This window comes from Heliangelus exortis, chromosome 1 (genome assembly GCF_036169615.1).
Source record: "Heliangelus exortis chromosome 1, bHelExo1.hap1, whole genome shotgun sequence".
Classification (NCBI taxonomy): domain Eukaryota; kingdom Metazoa; phylum Chordata; class Aves; order Apodiformes; family Trochilidae; genus Heliangelus; species Heliangelus exortis.
In genome coordinates, this window is record NC_092422.1 from 18,714,743 (window position 1) to 18,737,034 (window position 22,292).

General features: G+C 39.6%; 1 protein-coding gene across 3 annotated transcripts in view; it reads left to right on the forward strand.

Moving 5' to 3' along the window:
• Nucleotides 1–20,125: 20,125 nt before the first annotated feature.
• Nucleotides 20,126–22,292, forward strand: part of SGCG (sarcoglycan gamma) — a 118,019-nt gene continuing 115,852 nt past the window's right edge. For 2 of the 3 annotated variants that reach the window (XM_071735844.1, XM_071735861.1), the window contains exon 1: nt 20,126–20,329. The gene's annotated coding sequence lies outside the window, so the exon portion shown is untranslated. Of the gene's footprint in view, nt 20,330–20,687; nt 20,768–22,292 lie in introns of those variants that run through there. The other variant, XM_071735853.1, reaches the window with a different exon arrangement.

The following is a 22,292-nucleotide window of genomic DNA, read 5'->3' on the forward strand; positions in this document are numbered from 1 at the left end:
ATGGGGAGGTGGTTGAAGAATAGAAGCCAAAGAGTTGTAGTCAGTGGGATGGAGTCCAGTTGGAAGTCTGTTTCTAGTGGAGTCCCTGAAGGGTCAGTACTGGGGCCAGTACTGCTCAATATATTTATTGATGTCCTGGATGAGGGAGTAGAGTGTACTATGATCAAGGCTGCTGATGACACAAAACTGGGTGGAGTGGCTGACACCCCAGAAAACTGTGCTGCCATTCAGAGGGACCTGGACAGGCTGGAGAGTTGGGCAGGGAGCAGTTTAATATATTACAACAAGGGCAAGTGTCCAGAGTCTTGCATCTGGAAAGAACAACCCCAGGTACCAGTATAAGATGGGAACTGAGCTGTTGAAGAGTAGTGCAGGGGAAAGGGACCTGGGGGTGCCGGTGGCTGGAAAGATGACCATGAGCCAGCAATGTGCCCTTGTAGCCAAGAAGGCCAATGGCATCCTGGGGTACATCAGTAGGTTAAGAGAGGTTCTCCTCTCCCTCTACTCTGCCCTGGGGAGGCCACATCTGGAATATTACGTCCAGTTCTGGGCCCCTCAGTTCAAGAAGGAGAGGAAGCTGCTTGAAAGAGTCCAGCACAGAGTGACCAAGATGATTGAGGGAGTGGAACATCTCCCTTATGAGGAAAGGCTGAGGGAGCTGGGTCTCTTCAACTCAGAGGGGAGGAGAATGAGAGGTGACTTCATGTTTATAAATATGTAAGGGGCGAGTGCCCAGAGGACAGAGTAAAACTTTTCTAAGAGGTGAGTAAATACAGGACAAGGTTATAAACTGGAGCATAGGCAGTTCTGGCTAAACTGCCAGCCTGAAAGCCTTGTGACAGGAAATCCATCTGGAGAGCAAGTCCTAGTGGAGTATGCCAGGGGCAAGTACTGAGCCAGTATTGTTCAACAACTTCATTAATGAGCTGGAAAATGAGACAGATCACACCCTCAGATATAAAATTGGGAGGATATATTTGATACACCAGACAGCTGTGATGCTATTCAGAGGGACCTGAACAGGCAGGAGAAATGGGTCAGTGCTGCATCCTTGCACCAAAGAAGACCACGAGCATCCTGGCTGCCATTAGGGATGATGCTGCCTGTAAGCTGAGGGAGGTGATCCTTCCCCTCTACCTAGCACTGGTGAGGTCACCTCTGGAGTGCTGAGTCCATTGCTGACCTCTCCAGTACAAAAAAGACTTCACTGGTGTGAGTGTGGTGAAGATCCACAAGGGTGATTGAAGGGATGTGTTTGAAGCATCTGGCACTCAGAAATCACACTCAGCCTTGAGAAGATGATGTTCATAGGGAATCTTGTCCATGTTTATAAGGACTTGATAAGGGGGCAGTAAACAAAACAGAGCCAGACTCAGTGGCACACAGGACAGGACAAAAGGCAATGGGCACAAATTACATTCAAGAAATTCCAATCAAACTTACAAAGAAGCTTTTTTATTATTAATGTCATCAAGTACTGGCATAGGCTGCCCAGGATTGTTGCGCTGTCTCTGTCCTTGGAGATACTCAAAACCTGACTGGAGATGGCCCTGAGCAACCTGTTATAGCTGACTCCTGTTGGACTAGATGATCTCCAAAGGTTCCTTCCAACCTCAGCTGTTCCTTGACTCAGTGGTATTTACAAACCCTGGGCTGCTTGCAAGAGCAATCACAGCTTTGAAAGTAAGCCAAGCTATATGGTCTAACTGAATAATTCATGGACTAAAACCAGCAGAGGGTTTCTCCTTTGTGAAAAGAACTGAAGCTCATCAGAAATAAACTTACAGACAAAAGTTCACACAAACAATTGTTCCATTCTTCTGAGACTTATTCCATCATTAAAAGGTAACAAAGCTGTCTTTTCAGATTTAAAATGTGATGTTCTTTTTGAAGGCTATTCAAGAGCAACAGCTGGCAAAGAGGATTTCGGGTTCACTGAGTTTCAGACATTACATATCACAGCTGTGAACCCTGAAAAACTATTGATCCAGTAGCTGCTTCTAATTGTTAATTGAGGCAAGAATATCCAAACTGACGTGACACTAAACCTAATAGTTCTGGGCATCTATAGAAGTCTTAGAGATTTCCACTTTAACTGTTGACTCAAACATTTTATCACAAGGGGGGGGAGAAAATGAAATCTATCATAAAAGTACTCAAGAAGTGAAAGTGGTACTTGAATAACCAACAGATTTTTGTAGAACTTGCAGGTGTCTTTGAGAACATAGGGAGTGCTCTTCTTCAATAATACTTTACATTGTACAACAATATCTTACAATCACAGAAAACAGGGAATATTTATGGATTAAACAAAAATAAATTAGAATCTTAAAGCTCAGTTCTCCAGATTTCCCCCCAGAGGTCTTCATGCCTCAACAGTTACAGTGAGGATTAAAGATCAAGATTTCAAACTAATTTTTTTTATTATTATTATTTTATTATTTTAAGGATGACTATGAAAAATGCTAGAATTTGGAGGGTTAATATATTGAGTCAACACTGTAAAGTACTGAAGTTAATTGGTATTTTAAGCCACAATTTTTTCAAAAGTGATTTAAAGTCAGATTTGCAAAGATATTTAGACAGAGACAGAGGTAGACACAAGCAGTTCATATGTCAAGTAACAAAAAAATATTAAATTCTCATTGATCACCTGTATATATTTTAGATAATTATACAACTATTAAAATATGGTCCTTAGACATTTAGAAAGAGATTTGGACAGGAAATACAGAGACATGCAAGTGATTCAAGAGTCTTAATGCCAATGGCTGTCTCCATGACTTAGATTCTAAATTACTAAGTCACCTTGTGAAAATGGAACAGGCTTCAAAGTTACTTATGTGCTTTTGAAAAGGCCATCCTTTTTGAAAATTAGTTTACTCAGCCTGGTCACAGTAGCCTGAAGTACATTAGATTTCAAATTCACAAGGACAGTGATCTCACCTTAAAAATCTGTTTAGATATAAAAAATAATGCTTATATATATGGCTCAGTCAGGACATTAATTGCACAATTTAAAAGCAATGTTAAAAAAACAAACAAACAAAAAAATTAAAGCTGGAAAATTAACAACACAGACATTAGAAAATGTTAGAATTTAGGTTTGTCCATGTAACTTTAAATTTGTTTTCAGATGCTTAGGTGCCTTATTTAACTGTACAGTCATATATTGCTCTTCTCTAAGGATCTGCCTCATTCAGAGAATGACAGTGCCCACAGCATTAATCAAAGTTCCATACTTAATGAGCCTATAATGTGATTGCATGCAAATTTATATGCAAATAGCCAGTTGTGCATCTAAGTGGCTACTTGTATGTGTCATTATCTGATTTGCATGCATAATCACTGTAATTATACACAGCTTTAAAATGTGAGACCGTAGGGTTTGCAGCTGAAAAATATTACTTAATTCATGTATTAGTCATGCCTATTAGTCAATCATTTACTTACAATGTGTTTACATTAATCAGTTGCTCTTTGCATAACTTCCTTTCCTACAGGATTCATCCTGTTCCTTTTGCCTAATCACTGTGTCTGTCATTTGGGAGGCAGAGACTCCATGCACCTCTGCCAAATAGAAATCTTCTGTCTTCTGGCTGCAACCTGTGATCTACATACTCTGCACTCAGTTACCCCAAGCAAATCCAGAACAGCTTTAAAAACTAGGACAGATCTATGCACCAGAGTTAGTTCATATCCCCTTTTCAGGTAGTACCAGGTTCTATTACTCCCCCTTAGATATATTGAAAATTGCCAAAAATTCTGAATTTGCTCTTCTAACTGGCTCCTCCACAGAGCAAACCCAGATTCAAAACAGGAATTTTATAGTCCAGAGGCTGAAGAGTGAAAGAAGAGGATGAATACATATTACTCTTCATCAAGCAAATATGTTGTATTTTGTTTGTATGACCCACTATTCTTTATATTTTTCACTCACTACATACTAAATCGTCAAGATAAGCTAATCTATCTTCTTAGTTTCTTGAAATACAAATGGGAAGACAAGATGAACTCTATATTTTCCAGAGAACAGGCTGTTATTCTTTTGTGATCCATATTGTCAGTCAGTTCTGCTACATTATGCACCATTACCTGTATATATTCTAAGTTGTAAAAGACAAGGTATCAGCAAAACATTCCATGCACATGATTTTCATTAAATCTAGAGAAGCAAATAAAGTCTTTTGTGTGAAGCCTATAAGATAATTACTGCATATGCATTAATCAGAGAAAAATTGAAATGGAATTAAGATGTCAGCACTGATCAGCATCACTTCACCATGTCTGAAGGCACTGTGAGGCAGCTCAATGTTCCATTAGGAAACTTGTGACAGAAAGCTGTGCATAAAGAGGAATCTCTGAGGCCAGGAAGTTCACCAATCAGTCAGACGTGACTTTTCATAATACATTAAAGTTCATCTTAAAATTAATCTAGTCTCATAACAACAGCCAGGTGGCAGCAGGCTTCTGTGATGACCTTTTGGGAGACACATCAATGATGATATCTGACTGAATTTAACACAAAGAGAAAGACAATTGGTCTGGGAAAACAGGATGCAGTTGCACTGCACTGCGCATCAGTGCTCCACAGTTCTCATCATTAAGTTGGAGCAAGCTCTGAAGAGAGAATGTGCAAGCAAGAGACTCCCTACGTGACTGGGAGTCTGTTTTTACTGCATGCATTTAATTAGATTGTTACGATTAATTAAGTGAAGCATCTGCATCTAGCAGGATAATCATCATGATACACCTTCTTCAGGATAACTGTATCAAGTTGAAACAGAGTACTCTGCCCATTGTCTTCAACCATTATTCAGAACACCCAAATTACCTGACAAAGGGTATATGGAACAATTTTGTCTGCACAAGAACTCAGTCATGAGACAATTAAACTAGTAGAGCTGCTATGTGTACCTAGAGCTAGTAATGTTGCAGTACTGTGTGTATAACTAATATTATAATGCTAGTAATCCTCCTCCTCCCAAGTTTTTGTCTTATTTAGAGTGGGCAAGATAGAGCAGTAAATAATACTGTCTTTTTAGTTTATTATTTTGTGATACCTGCGCAGTACTGATAACACCAGGGCCACCACCTGGAGCACCTCTGCAAATAAACACCCTCAAGCTGCATCATGGACTTGTTAAGGAGCCATATGTTAACATGCATGAAAATTATGCAGTTAAAAAAGTCCTTACTTTTTCAAATATTGTCAGCAAAAACAACTTCTAAAAAATTTTGATACTCTGCTTAGGAATTGTGTTCCCTCATTTTATCCCCATTTACTGATCTTACTCAAGATGTCTTCATCATCTAGGCCCCATCTATAGCCAACAGAGAAAGCACAAAAGAGCTACTAATTATGCCAAGTTAAGAAAAAAGCATAATTTGGTTTAATTCCATAAGTACTTGTTGTGCTGAGTCATAGCAAAATTTCAAACTACCACCAGAGTAAAAAACTTTTAAAAACTGCATTTCTGAATGATGGCTGTTCTCTACTCCCTCTAAAATGACTGATGATGTTACACACATCTCAGAGTAGCTTGTATGCTGCTGTCACTCCTTTTATTGCTATTGCATTCCATCTGAGTCATAAAGGAAACACAAACATTATCTTTCTGCTCCATTCAAATTAACTTCAATTCCCATTACTCTATCAGCAACATGATGAAAAAAATCCTTTTAACCTGTGAAAAGATCTATACAAAGCAGTAAGAAATAATAAACCTAAATTTACATTTAAACTAAAATATTAACACAAAAACTTTCACAAATAATTTATAAAAAGACTGACTGAAAAGGGAGAATACATCACTCCTAGCAGCCGTTGTGTGAGACTAAATCTATTTGCTCTTCTTTACAAATGCACTCACAAATCCTTTTAATGCAGAGAAGCATCATAGACACGTTGGTGTGCTGACAGGCAGGTAGACTGAATAAAACGAGTTGTGTGTGTGGGATACTCTTTAAAAACCTCCAGGACAGTCATTCAAAACTGAACATGTTCTTGAGACATTTTGATACTGAGAATACAGATCTTCTAGGCTGTTATTAGGAAACTTCAGGAAACTTTCCTACATTAGTTGTAGGGAAAATGTTAATTTTTTTTAATGTCAGGATGATTTATTTCCACAATATAATGCAAAAATAGATAAACCAAGTGCTTTTGTGCAATTCTTTCAATTTATAGTAAAACCAGGCTTATAAACAAAATACTACTAATGTTTCCAATAGTTGAAACAATGTAGCTATAAGCCACTGATCTTTTTTCATATGATTTTAAGAACTACTTACTAAAATACAGAAAGAAAGTACAAATTAAAACACTTTTATTTTATTAGGTGATGATATTTTAATTATAAATATTTTTTTTTTTAATTTTTACTTGTCCAACAAAAAAAATGTTGTATTTGGAAGAGCAATTTAATTAATTTACCCCATTGCATTTTCACTCTTCCTCCCCCCCCATCATTATCTTCCTTCCCCCACTCCTTACCCACACCCCAGTTAAAATACTTTTTTTTTCTTCAATGGCATTTGTCTTATAAAGAGGTACCAAATAATACATACTTAAAGATTGGGAACTATGTGTAGCTTTATTGCCTAAGCTGAGTACTAACTAACTCTGTTCAGTGCTTTCTTATCCTTTGCTCTGTTCTCTATTCTCTGTTCTCAGTGCCATGGTCCGGTAACTGCAGCAGTAGTGGATCAAGGGTTGGACTTGATGATCTCTGAGGTCCCTTCCAACCCAGCCAGTTCTATGATTCTATTCATTTTAAGTAAGATCTGTTATTGAAGATTATTGAATACATGTGTTATTGAAGATATCAACTGAATATTTTGCACTGGCCATTTTATTGGCATGAGTGTTTCCCCATGCCAATAAAAGCTGTATTCATAAATCTGCAGACTGAGGTGTGGCAGCTTTTGTTCCTTGCTGAAATGAAGAAATAAACCTGTAAGAGTTATCCACAGGCAATCAAGCTACAGTCAATGATCACTTTTCCTGTGAGCCTATTAAGTGCATCTCTGCATGAATTAGTATGAAATAATATCATTTACTGTATCTGAGGCTGATGACAGTTGACACAAGGGGGAAAAGTGAAGGTAATCTCCTAGAAAAGTATTTTCAGCTTCACAGTGTGTGCTTTTGAAATAAACCAAGTATGGAAGACAAACCTTGGTGAATTAAAAATGCAAGAATCTCTGCTCTTCCAGAAACCACACAATGATAATGAGAATTTTACTTGGAGATCTTAAGGTGGTGTCAGCTGAAGGTTTTTATTTTAAATGAAGTATCACTGAAGTGCTGGATGGATGTGCATGAAAGGAAAGTTTTTCTTTCCAATTTAGCTCTGTGTCTCAAGTCTCAGCATCACATCCAATAAGGGGAAAGGACCACATGATGAGCTGCCTTCCATTCCTCCTCTCAAAATGATACTGGATTTTTAGAACCATTTATTCCACTTGGGTCTCCAAATAAAAATATTATACAATAATTCCATGTGATTGTGATTGTTATAATATCTCAATGTCTATAAAAAAAAGAACTGGTGGAGCCTAAATATGGAATACATTAGATTACTTCCCTTTACCTTATTAAGACACTATAAAAATGCTTATTACTGAAGTCCTCAAAGATTCAGTTTACTTTCATTTAATAGCTAATATGATTAATTATACCATAAAACCCAAAATTAAGTTTGCTGAAACTGATTTGTTGTATCACCATGTTTTGATAAGATTGTCACAACATAATTTCCTATTACATTTGCAGTTGTTTGTAGCAGTCTCAGAGGTGTGGACTCTCACCTCTCATGCACACCCTGATGAGAGGTGCATAGAAAGCTCAATGCTTGACTAATAAGTTGTTGCTAATTGTAAAACACATCCTCAGATTAATTGCTTAATACTTGGGGAAGGAAGGGGTTGTCAAGACAAAAGGTCTGCTTGCATGACAAGCAAAAGACAAACTAAATTAGACAGTACAAACTACAAGTAGGGAAGCAAATCCAACTCAGCCTTTCAAAAAAGACTTAGATTTCTCCAGCTGGCCTGAGGGAACCAGCTGGGAAACTACTTCAGATCAGCTTATAATTGATTTGAATGGGGCATTTGAACCACACCCTACCACTCAGAAAAACACTTTATCCATGGTAAAATTCAATGTTAGGATCAAGAGCCATCAGTACTTTGTGCAGTAGTGTAATCCACCACCCCCTCACCTCAGTACTTGGTGCCGTCCTCCTTAGGTCACACATCAACCTGAGCTCCCCCAGGCCCACTCAGGAACCTGAGCCAGGTCATGTACAGGTTTCAAAAAGACACATGCCAGACCACTGTGATGCACCTGGTCCCTGGTTCCCCTGTTCTCCAGGGATAATAACAATACCTGCATTGGAAGTGGTGAACTGGAGTGTTGAGGCACCCTGTGGACACACTCAGCTGGGGGTGACACCAGAACTCCAGAATTTAGCACCTTCTGAGTATGTGAAACTAGTGGAAAAGTACTGGAATATTTCACCATCCAAGCCATGCCAAAATGGAAAAGTACCTGATCAGAGTGTCTGGACCCTATGATTCTCAGGAAGACCCTTTGAGCATTCCTGGATTACAACAGGCTGCAGCCAGCATCCCCCCTGAGCTGGGACATCTCTTGAGGGCCATTTGCTGACAAAGCTGATGGAAGGCCAGGGTGAGTTCATCCTCCTTGTGTCAAAACAGCCTACCCAGAACCCCTTGATTAAAAAATTTAGAATTTTTAAGTTTTCTTGACATGGGAGATTCAGAACTTCCTAAATGATGCCCGGTTAGTTACAGCCACAGAAACTAAAAATGTTTTAGATATCCTTGGGGAACGGAAAGCGGGAATGTTGGATCAAAAATGAATAATGGGCCTCATACAGGATCCCAGCCTAGGGAGTGAGCCCCAAGCAGGCAGTACTAGGTTTATTGTTATTCCTATTATGCAATTATTCCTATGCAAATTATCACATTTTATGTAAAACTGAAATTACATTTTCATCAGTGCAGGAGCTGATACTTTATACTGTCATACTCAAGGCAGTTCTGTAAATGCTGATAGCAGCCTGTGCACAGATCTCAGGTAGCATTTTCACTAGAAACTCAGGTAGTCTACACAATATGAATGATAGAGGAAAAAGGATTTCATTAAGACCAGTTTTCCCTGGCCTCCTTACATATCTAGTTTTTGCTTCTATGCTTTATTTTAATGGAAATGCAGATTCAGTAGCTGCTACATTAACTTGTTCAGAACAGTTGATGTTTTTCTCAGTTCACTGAAGATTGGGTGTAAAGTACTTGAAGTGAGAAATGCCACTAATGCCACTTTTTGCCAAATTTTTAAAATCCTCATTGTCATAGTTATTGTACATTACAATATAAATACGTATGGTTTCAAGCAAGTGGTTACTTTCTATTGTCTGTTGCCATGTTTTTATTTCGTGTAATTCTAAAAATGATGGCTTTGTTGCTTTGTAATTGTCTTGCTAATTCATGACACTGCCTAATTGTTATTGCACAACTGAAATTATTATGTAAAATCCTTAAAATTGCATGAAATTTTAATATTATAAAAGTCTTTTATAAAAGCAAAACCCAGATGTTAATTCAAAACAATGTAAATTTCAGATATTTGGCATGTGCATTGTTTTTATTCCCTGAGCATATGGATGAAACTTATTTTTTTTCTTGCACAAATTTGAAAAATCAGAAATCATCCATGATTAATAAAAACATTTTTGAGTGAAATTACAATGCCTGATGAATGCATTCTTGGGCATGAAGGCTACAGAAAATCAATTTCTAGTGTGCTTCATGACAGCTGAAATAAGCTGTGCTATACTTATGCTGAAGACGTTTAATTAAACCTTGGCATTTTAACAGAATAAAAGAAAATTAACTATCCTACTTCATTTCCCTATAGTGTAAACAGACTGCATGACAGGCATCTGTGAGATATATAATTAATCCCACTAGTAGTAAAAAAAAACCCACAAACCAACTTTAAAGTCAAGTTATGAAACAAGCTCATATATACAATAAACTTCATATCCCAAAGATGCTCATTATGCACCCCTCAAATTACTTAATGGGATGACTTGTTCTTGTATTCACTGTGAAAGAGAAATGTATGGCTATATATATAACTAGATACATTATACATACATTTTTGTAACTTCAAAGTGAGATGACTAAAAGGAAGACAGGAAAACAAGAAGTTACTGCACCTAACAAAACTGGAGAAAAAACTCTGACAAGCACATTTCATGTACTACAGAAACTGGGTGTAAGGTAGGAGTTGTACTTTTCATTACCTTTTTCCAAAATATTTCATGAAATACTTATTCATTGGTTTGAAATAAGCAGCAGTGAAGTCTGGAAATTCATAGCATCTTTTTCTAACAACACTGAATGACATCAAAGTATGTTACCACAATTTGTGTTTAAATTAATTTTAATATAGCGTGCGATTTATAATCAAACCAACTTTCAACTAAATCATAAATGAGTGATGACAGCAGGGTGACAGACTACTGCACAGTGAAGTAGAGATAGCAGAAAGGGAAGAAAGTTTCCACAGTACATCCTGAAGTGAAGAAAGAGATAAGCATGTAACAAGTTTTCAGCTAGCCAGCAAACATTTACTAATATTTGAGATCCTATAGAGTGTCTAACTGGTGCTATGGTCTCCCAGAAAACCTACCTCACATTTGTTAGATCCCATGTTTGCCTTGGATATCCCAGAGCACCCCATGAAGCTTAAATCTTTAATTTACAGTTAGACATCTATAAGCACTTGTGAGAAAGTTTAAGCTCAAACTGAATACCACCCTTAGAACAGGAGCAAAAACCAAACAATAGGGGTAAGCGTATGCCCACGTACAAGTGCCTAATGCCATTCAAGAAGTCTTAGGCCATTCAAAAAATCTATATGGGGCTGGCAAAATGATAAAGGACCTAGAGGGAAGCTGCACACTGTTGGAAGTGACAGTTGAGTGCCAGGTAAGATACCCTTAGGACGTATCAAAGAGCACGAAGCCCTACAGATAGCCAATTAACATGATTTAACATTTCCCTGAGATGAGTTGCCTAAAACAAAAGTGTGACTAAAAAATCTTTTCTCTGGGGCATTTAATCTTATGGAGTTCACAGTTTTGTACCTACATGTACTCAGAACAACAAAACTTCCACAGCTTAGTGCCAAGATCCCATCTGAGATGAAATTAAACCAATCAAGCAGCCTAAAGGACCCACCATGGACGCACAGATCACTCCAAGTGCTTCTATTGAAGAGGAAAAGTGGTTACTCTGCTTCTCCCAATATCTTAGAAATAATCAAACTATTGGCTCCTCATCACTTAGGAACAAATCCAATAATGTTTTTATGCAAATAGAGTTGAATTATTCAGCAGATACAGGAAAGATGAAGCCAGACCCTTCTTGGAGGTACACTGGGGTAGAATGAGAGGAAACAGATTGGAACATAGAAAATCCTGATTAGAAATTAAAGGAAAAATTATTTTGAGGGTTATCCAGTCTTGGAGCATGTTGCCTGGGAGTATTGCCTCCTACAGTCCCCAACCCCTTCGCAGTGACCAAGCTTTGCCACCTCTGTCCCTGCGTCGTGTTTGTGACCCCCTCCTCCCCCCATATTATCTTTTTTTGTGGCGCGCCTCCCCCCCCTCCCGTGAAAGATGTTTAATTTTGTATTATTAATTATTAATTATTAATTGGGGTTGGGAGTCTGTAGGAGTTTGCCTACAGACTTGGAGGTGTTCAAGACTCAACTTGACACACCCCAGAGCAACCTGGCCTAATTAGACCTGCTTTGAGCAGGGAACAGGCTAAGATGACCTCCAGAGATCCTTTTGATCTGAACTACAAATGTAATTTTAAGCATATGGGCTTAAATATACATTTCTAATTCCCACTAGACTCCATAGGATTCCAGTTAATTCTCATTCATAGCCAGTGGAGCCTCTAGTTCCCAGTATGAACTACAGGAACATGCATTAGCTATTTTAGGCACACTCAATGTACAATCAGATAGGGTACTCATAATAAAATCCAAAAAAAACACATGGGTTAAGCAGAGACCTAAGAAACACTCCCCGCAGAACATCCAGCCTTTCCTAACTTCACTGTTCACCGGTTCTAAAAAATGAAAAAAATGTGCTCACCATCTCAACAGTGGAAATGCAGATCCTAGAAATAAGTTAAACAGGAACTACATTTATGCTTTTCATAACACTTAAGGTTGAAAAGTTGGACAACTGGAAATTGTGGAGTTTTGCAGGAGATTTTGAAACATTGTCTCACTTCGTGCGTATATAAGAAACTGTTATTACACTCATTCTAAATGCATTTATATTTTGCAAAGAAACTTTACATCCTGCATTAGTTACATAGAAGCAAAACCTATTTAGCTGTCCTTTTCAATGTTGTAACGTTTTTGTTTAAGAAAAAACATACTAAAGAATAAGGTAATTTAATACTGCCTTTCTTCATGTCTCTTTCATCTCAATTACTCTTATTGAAAATTATCCTATTTTCCTGGAGCTGAGCTATAATGTTGCGAGGTAGCTGCATTTCTTAAGTAGCTATTTTATTCTGGTTGCCATTTGCTACAAATCCTTCTTTTTCAGTGGGAAAATATGTCTGTCTCTTTATTGTGCATCAGAACAGCAGAAACACAAGACTGAGGGCTCTCAAAAGCTCACATATTTTCTTAAACAATGTGAGTGATCTGTTGCTCTGGAATCTTTCTAAACTTCTGTATGAACATGGAGTACAAATTTTTCTATGAACATGTAACTTAGAATCTGGAGTGTACTGTCTCTCACCTGTCATGGAAGAAAATACCTCTAAACATCATTGTAGCCTCAAGATTAAAATGTTAAAATTGCTTTAATTAGGTAAAAGTTACTCTAAAAGATTCCAAACTGCATAACGATTTTGCAACAGTCCAAATTGTTCTTGTTTTAGTCAGGACAGAAACAATGGCAGAGGACAGATGGCACATCACTGTGACCCATGTGAGATTGTGGAGGAAAAAACTGATGCACTTGTAATGAAACCTATGCCAACTCTCATGAAAAAGTCTAAAGAGCTTTATCTTTAGGGACTGTCATGAAACTTCTCTAGGCATTACTCTACGTAAACTAATGGTTCACTCTGTAAATATTCAGTTAATTATAAAACTGATAATATTCAATAAAAGAGCCAAAGTGCATTGTATATGCTCCTAACAGCCTAGGCTAGAATAGGCTAGAATTCATGCTAGTGCTACTATGTATTAATTTGTCTCTGCATTGGTTATTGTAATGAACATTTGATTTCTTTTTACTTACTTTCCTTGTGCTCTTTAGAGGGACATGCTTTATCTGTATTTTTAAAAACCAAAAGAAAACAAAAACAAATAAACAAAACAAAACACACCTGAAAAAAATATGCACATAACAATATAAATTAAATTTAAAATTATACAAGAGATATAACACATAATATCAGAATTAATTCCAGCATAAATACTGCACAGTAAAAGAATGATGTAAAATAACATTTCAATGCATAACACAGCTGATGCACTAGATGTATTACTACCATTACTTTCACCCATAACTTGGTACATGTAAAAGACAGTGGGCAAGCATTCATCTGGATCCTACAAGAATTAGTGTGTTAACATAACAAAATGATTCCTCTTCAGAATGCTATGACGTTCTTGCTAATGTCTAAATAATGGTGTAAAGGAAATTTCAAAAAGAAATTCCCATTTCCCTTTATGTTGTCCTGGAAAGACATTGTTTGAATGATAGTGAAGAATTGAAACTCAAATTGTTATGATACATACATATTCACAGCAATTTAGCAAGAGACAGAGTACAATATACATTAAAAAAAAAAAAACCAAACAAAAACCGAACAAAATTAATCAAAAAACCAAACCAAATCAAATCAAACCAACCAGCCAAACAAAACCCCAAGCAACAACAACAAAAAAAATCAAACCAAACCTTATTAATAATGTTGCAAACCCAGTTTTCAGAGCAACATTAAAGAGCTTGCCTACAACAACTGCTAGAATACCTATAACAAAGATTTATCTTTGTATGACTACAGAAATAAGGACTCTGATAAGTTCAGAAGATCAATCAATTTAAAAAAAATTATAAGTAAATCTTAATCTTAATTGTTGTATTGAAACAGTTTACATATAATGCACTATTTAACAGATACAATTGAGAAACTATTACTTTTTCAAGCAATTGCCACTGTACAACAACTGCTTTACAATAACACTTTAATAATAACACTTCATGCTTCTGCACCACCTTTACCATGACACTGCCAAAAATAGTTATCCAACTATTTATTACAGACTGATTCTATGTAAGCAGATAGAGTTAATAAATAAATAAATAAATAAATAAATTAAGGTCAATGTGTGCCCTACTGTTACAAGAAAGTGTAATAATAAAAGTTTACTTTTAATGAATCATTCCTTATTTAGAACTGCAATGTGGCATTTCAAATTAGTTAATTTCTTTATTTCTCCATAGATAGAGTGAAATTAAGATAAAATAGCAACCAAGAAAGAAATAAACATATAAACTGGTACAGAAATGGTAGAAATGAGAACTCTGAGAATGCTGTGCTAACAGTGCATTCATATTGGTCAGATCTAAAAGGTATTAAAAAACCAAGCAAAATAGGTAGTCTGGATTAATTACAGCAAAATGCAATTGAAGCATTAAATCTTTGAAAGTCTACATTCAAAACTAAGAGGCAAGATAAAGCAAGAGGAACTAAGGGGAAAAGGGAGTAAGGAAGGCAAACAAAGGCTGAAGGAATAATTTGGAAGAAGTGGCCTAGACAGAAGGAATGCAATTTGAAATGGATCTCATCCATCCCGCCTGCCAGGAATGAAACTAACCTGTCTGTGCTTCCTCTTCATTTGACCTAAGAGGTTAGCACTGAAAGAATCCTAGGACCAAACCAGTACCCTCATACTGGGGCCCCTCAGTGGAGGATGCAGCAGAAAAAGCTGCAAACTTCAGTTACTTACAAATGAATCCTCGTATTATTGCCTAAGCTCCTGTAGAATCAACAGGGGTAGACAGGAATCTCTAAAAAGGTCCACCAGAATGCTCAAGTGACACACTTAACACTTCATAAGTTATATAGAGCTTAAACAATCATGGATTCCAGCTTTCACATAAGGAATATAATGATCAAAAGGAAAAACTAAAGAAAAAACTCTATGTCTGCATTCCTACATGCCTCAGGAGCTCAGGGTTACAAGGAATACAGTGTATCTGTAAAAGCTGCCCTAAGGGTTTGGTCCCCTGGCACTGGGCTGGGTCCTTTTCAGGGACACTGGGTCTGACTGTGAAGAAACACCTTGTCATCCTATTCTGATTTCAAGAGGGGAGCTATTGCTGATATGTAACCATGGAGCTCAAATAAAGGTCTGTCTTCTGGAAGGAGACAAAATGTTGTCAAAGGCTTGTTAGAAGGCAACTGCAACTGCTTTAATTTTTTGTAGGTCCTCATGGAAGAACAAGGTGATGATACACAGCCTCAGACCAGTTGTTGTGTCCTTTGTTCCTCAGATAGACCACCTTGGATTTTTCAGACCTCAGATTTTTTTCTCAGAAGGAAGATGATCACTCAGGAATAATTCCTCAAAACATTAGGAACTCTGGGGTTTTGTTTTGTTTTTTAAGGGTAGAACTCTCTTGGCAGCTTAATGGCAGCAAGGCACGTGAGAGCGCCTTGAAAAGTCACACAACAACTCAAGGTTGCATCTCTGGAGGACGATGAATAAGCTGCTCTGAGTCAGCCGAGTCCAGGTGGATCCATGCTGTCACTGTGAGCTATTCCTAATGCTGACCTTGAGTTTCTTTATTGAGAAAGTCATTTAGACACAGTTACTGAGTAGGGATCCAAAAAAGACAAAGCAACTTGGCCAATGAATAGGGAATGGGGACAAGTGAGGAAGTTAAAAAATGAACTCAACTATTTACGTGATGGTACAGATGCCACAAAACCTAAACAAAGATAAATATTTCATTACAAAACCAAATGCCTTTACATTCATACACCACTCATTGCTTATTCCATTGTACAAGAAATCTGTCTGCAAAAACAACTGAATACACAGTCACTCAAAATAAATGAGTTTTCTTCAGGGATTTTATAGTTGCCATCAATAATATGATATTTCATTTTCTGTGGAAAAGATTCTTATGCACAAGTTATTACTACCTCTGAGTCTAGGTGATCAACACATCATGTCCTAATGCTGTCTCAGTAATCAAAACATATCGTGAACATTTTACTTGCACCAATATTTTAAAAAACGTATTTCGGATGTAGAAATCTATGTATATTATGGTATGTAAGCAAGTATATTCTTTAAGAAAATGCCTAAATTTTCCACTGATTTTGATTTAACGTGTTAGTGTACGCAGGAAAATAATTTGCAGTACAACACCCCAAATTCAGAGACATATCAGTTTAAGGGAGCAAAGAAATGTGTTACACACAATGCAGACAGATAACAAACAGCACCTCTGAGTGGTGCCTTTCACAAAATATTTCATGATTAGCTACAGATCTTCATAATAACTAGCAAGAAACAGGGACAACGAAGTCCAGAAATAACTTGAAAATATTTATTTTTCCTTTTTTCATATGTGCAGTTTTCATCAGTCCTGAGCAGCAGTTCCAGAGGTAACTCCCAGGGACCTTCCAACTCCTATGAACAACCAGCTAAGCATTTATTATTAAGTATTATTATTTTCAACAATATTACAGGAGCACCTGGAAGTCTCGACTGGCACACCATTTTTACACAAGAGATTGCTACTAAAGTATCATTCTCTAGCTCTCTAGTAACAACTTTTGTAAAAATATCTATCTATATAAAATATTTTAAATTATTTTTAGACATCGGCACAGTGGTAGGATTGATGAGCCACAAGAAGAAAGCAGGTTCTGCACAATAGAGGGCAGGAAGAATAATGAAGAAAGAAAACCAAAGGGAAAGATATGGATTACATAGTTCTACACTAAAGCAGGTTAGTTTTTTGGGTTTGGTGGGGTTTTTTTTGTTTTGTTTTGTTTTTGTTTTTTTTTTTTTGTTTGTTTTGTTTTTTTGTTTGTTTGTTTTTTTGTTTGTTTGTTTTTTTGTTTTTTTTTTTAAATCAGTCTATACCCCGACTAGTCTGTGCCTACAATACTTTGATTATTGCAAATCACCCATACAACGCAAGACCTGCACCAGACACAAGTTCTCTACAGCTGTCCCAAAATAGTTGAGATACCAGGGGTTGGAAGAGAATGAGACTGACTGAAAAAGACAAACACTTTGAGGTGTTGTAGGTCATGCCAGAAAATTACAGGAAGTTAATGGTGGAAAGCATTATTCCACACATTGATGAAAATCCGGATGACAAAATGAATTTGATGTTCAGCATTTCCTCATTTCTGCAGTGAATACTGAAAGAACAAACACCCTGTAATTCCTGATCATTTAATGTATCCTACTGTCTATCCCATTTCACATCTCAGTCATTTTCCACTTGAGGGGGACTCTGCCATCAGCAGTTCACTTCAGCAGCATGAACTTTCCCTCCCATCAGCAAACATTACAGTGAATCTACATTCCCACAGGTGCTTCAAATTGGCTTGGCTAAAAACTCAAAGCTAAATACAGTTCTCCAAGGCCTTGGAAGACATTAAGTCTGTAGGCAATGTTGCTGTGTGAGTCTGAGCTCACTGATTTGCTACTGTTTCTAAGGAGCAATTTTAAAATTAATAGCCCTGGCTAGGGTGGAGGAGCTGGCTGGCCAGAGCTGAGCAAGGGGTGACACCTCGGGATGTGATCAGACCTACTGGGTCTAGGCTATTCCTCTTCTCTGAGTGCCAGCCTTTAATGCTGGGACATCCCTCCAGGCACGACTGAGCCACCTTGATTGTACTTGCGAAGCACCTGGCTGAGGGGGCTGGAGCAGAGCAAGGATGGCACCAGAAGAAGATAAGAACCGATGACTGGGTGGAGACTACTCCCCTTTCCTGAGGGCCAACCTTCAATGCTGGGACACCCCTGGAGGCACGATTATGTACCTGGCTAAAGTGGCTGGAAGAGAGGAGGAATGGCATCTGGAAGAAGATAAGAATTGATGAGTGGGTGGAGGAATACACCCTTCTGCTCTCCTCCAGGCAGCCTGTCATCTAACGACCCTGGCTGACTGACAGCTGCCCCTTCGGAACAAAAGGCACTCAGGGGTATATATACGGCTGTCCATGCTCTGACTGGCTTCATCTCTTGACCGACTGCCATTTCTGCACCAGACCCTGTCCAGGATCAGCACCATCCTGAAGAACTTCGCTGGACAGCTGGACCCCTCGTGATGACTCTCTCTCTCTCTCTCATTCTTCCCACTTACTTACCCTTTATTTCTCCTCTCTTCTCTCTCATTCTTTCTTACCGCTTTTTTTTTAACCACTTTTTCTCTCTCTTATATCTTCTTTTCCTCTCTACCTCTTTTGCCTGGCTCTATATTTTTGCCAGTGTCAATTGTCAAAATCTGCTTGTGCTCGACCCTTTCTATGGTAGGACTTTGTTTCGGGGATCCAAAATAAAAATAAATTTTAATGTTACATCAGACCGTATCAGTTGCTTTTACTGCTTCTTCTGGATGCTTAGGATCCACTTCCTAATAAAGGCTGTAAAAGCAAGTTCAGTTTGAAGAACTGCAATCGAACTCTCCACTACCCATGTGAGATGGGACAACTTGCTGGAAAATGGCAAGATACACTGCCCAACTCTTTTGGAAAAAGTTTATGGATGGTATAGTTTCTATTCCATATAATACCAATGCTATCACTCATTTCAACAAAATACTTCCATGTGTTCTGCTCAGATTTGCTAGCTCTTTCAAGTTGTGACTTGTTCTTTTGATCTCCAGGTCCCTTCTTATCCAACAATTCCTGCAGTGCTTATTTCCTACTTTTTCAGTACTCTCATGCATGCATATTTTCCTAATTAAAATTCCTTTTAAATTAAAAATCCTTCCTCCTTAGCTCCTTTGCTAGCTTCCAGAATGAGGCAGCCAAACTTCTCCACATCCATCATCTCAATTTCACACACACTTTGTCCCAAGACCTGTAAAACCTGGTTTCCTCAAGGCCCTTGTAATTATCTTCACTTTCTAAACCCCTGTCCCTCCACTGTCATCACACTGACAACCTTTTCCTTCCTGCTTTTGAGTTATCTCATTAGCATTTACTCTTCTGCCTTTCTGAGCACCCTTGTTGTAAAATGCCAAAAAAAAAAAAATAAATCTTCCCAATCTACAAGTCAGTCTTCTTTTCCATCACGGGCAATTTCTTCATTATCTCCAAGATCCCTTTTTCTTCTCCCAAACTTTCCAATCCCATATTCCCGAAACGTCCTTAGGCATCTGACCCCTGCTCCTTTTTCGCCCTTCACATTCTCTGCCCTGCCCTGGCTCCCACCACACACTAAGAGCCCTTTAGGTAAACTGCTCCCAAACCCATACTTCCCAAACTCTCCCAAAACTTCCCTCTTACCCACCACGACCCCAAGCTCCAGCCCAGCACTGTGCAAGGCACCGGACCCCGCCCGGCCGCTGCCCCCCACCCATGCCCTCTCTGTGGAGCGCTGGGCGAGACGGGGGCGCCCCCCAGAGGCGCCGGGTGCTTCCTGCCCTGCCCTGCCCGGCCCTGGCCTGCCCGTGGCGATGGGTACCAGGGTCTTGCTGACCGACAGAGACAGGGGGACAGGGCTGCGGCTTGGCGAAGGGGACGGCGGCGCTCCGAGGGAGCTCCTCGTACAGCGCCGGGCCCTCTCAGAACCACCGAGCCGCTGTTGCCGCGAGGCCGCTGGGGCGGGGGTCCCGCCTCCCTCACGGCCGGGCGAGGGGTGATGCCGGCGGCGGGGGGAACGGGGCTTCTCTCCGGCTGCTGTGTCTCCGTCCGACGGCGTAGGGAGAGAGCGGGGGGGGGAGGGTAGAGCTAATTTCCCGCCCCCTGCTCGGCCTCTTCTCCTCCCTCCCCCGTTCCTCTTTCCCTCCCCGCCGCACGGCGAGGCTGCGAGAGCGGCACCCGCCCAGCGCCCGGGGCTGCTGCCCCTCCGGGACGGAGGAGGAGGCGCTGCTTGCGGGGAGGAAGCTGGATGAAGTCTTGTGCCTCAGGGCCCGTTCGCCAGCCCTTCGGGCATGAAGGGGACCGTGGGGATTCTCTGCCCTGCCCTGCAGCCAAGCGGGGACATCAGGTAACCGACCCGCACCCCTGAGCCGTACGCGCCTCGCCCCCGGCCCGGCTCCAGTGCCGGGAGAGGAGGGCAAGTGCCATGAGAAAAGTTATCCTCCTGCCGCTTGCCGAGGGTAGAAGGGCCGAGGAGGAAGGCGGTGAGGCAACCCGCGGTGTCGAGTTGCACAGGGTTGATTCGGCGAGACCCGCTTTGCTCTCAGAACCTCGGGCGGGTCCCCGAGGCTTGTCCATTTCCGGCGGGGAAGGGCTGAGAAGCAGCGGGTGGTGCTGGCGTTGGTGCCGCTGGGACCCTCTGGTCTCGGTGCCTGCGGTTCGGCAGCGGGGTCTGGCGGTGCTGGGGCCGGCAGAAAGTTTACAGCGGAGGAGAGAGGCCGAGGGAAGCGGGAGAGAGTGCCCGCGGGAGGTGCGCTGGGGCGGGGGTGCATCCCGCAGCCGGGAGGTGAGTGGGTGAGTGGGCGAGTGGGTGTCTGTGCGCGCAGCCCCGCTGGGTGGGGGTATCCAACGCGGTTGCCAGGAGTGGTGCTGCCAGCACTTCCCTGAACTTGTTTCATTCACTCTTGCGTGCTCAGCTGCCATTTGTCACGGAGTAGTAGGGTTATGTATCCGTAAAGCATCTTTACGTTGACATCTTTAATGGCCACGTTTTATTCTCCTGTGAGATTTGCTTCCCTCCTTGTGTCAGCTTAGGTATGTTTAGGAAAAAAAACAAACAAACAAAGAAGTCTTAGCAGAGGGGAAAAATGCATAGCAGTACACCGGAGAGTTCAGTGTGTTTGCTGTGTGATATAACAGTATGTGCACTGCTGTCCTCCTTGAATCAGGCTTTGCTGGGCTTTTTAGCTGAACGTTTGTGGATTAGGTATATATTTTTAATCAAATATATGGATTATCATTAACACAGTTGGAGATTAAATCCCACTTTAAATGTTTCACAATTTAGTTCCCCCTCCACTCATAGTTTATAGAAAGGACAGTAAGCCAGATGTGTATTTTTTGCTTAGTTCTTCTAAAATCATTTAAGGAATGGAAAGGGAGCAGACTACCCCAAACTTGTTCCAGGTACCTTTGCTGCAAAATGAAAAATCTGTACCTTCAAAAGCCTCCTTCCTTACCAGCCCAAACAAAGAATGTACACTGCAAACTGCCCCGAGTGAAAGTGGAAAGATTTAATTTATTTCAAATAAGTCAAAGTCATTCATAGAGATTGTTCTGCACTAACTCCCTTGGTTAAATCAATGGTGGTCTATCTTAAGAACTAACAACTACAGTTCTGCTGTACTTCCAAATTTTCAAGTACCAAGGTAACCCCACAATGTTTGTTGCAAAGTCTAAGGAAAAACTTAACTGTGACAAGCTTGATTTCATTATACCAGAAAAATATTTTTGGGTGTTTTTGTTTGGGCTTTGTTTTTTTGTTTTGTTTTGGGCCTTCTTTGTTTGTGGTTGTTTGTTTGTTTGTTTTTAAATAATAATAATAATACTATACCAAATTTGAAACCAAATTTAGGGAAGCATTCAAAAGCAGACTGGATTGAGCAACATGCATCTGTTTCTGCAGGTAATGCCTTTGATTGTCCTTTGGCCATTTATAAGGAGCTGTACTTCAAGTGATTTGCAGATTGGGACTTTTCTTAATAAACACTCAGTTATATTTCCTAAGGTTTGTCACAGTCAATGACCCAGTGCAGCTTGGAGACTATTTAAATGCATGCTCAGGTTTTTATTAGTGGACTTAGACTGCATTAAGCTGAGAGATGAGGCTGAGGAAAGAGAAGTATAAGCATATATCAAACTTAAAATGCTTCCCACTCTTGTACATTTTGTTCTTTGGTGGTTTATTTTTTTGTTTTGTTAATTTTTTCATTGTCAGCTTCAAATACGCTGGGCTTTCACTCAAAATTTTATTAAACATTTGAAACCAATCTATTGTAAAATGTTCTATTGTTCTTACTTCCTTAAAAAGG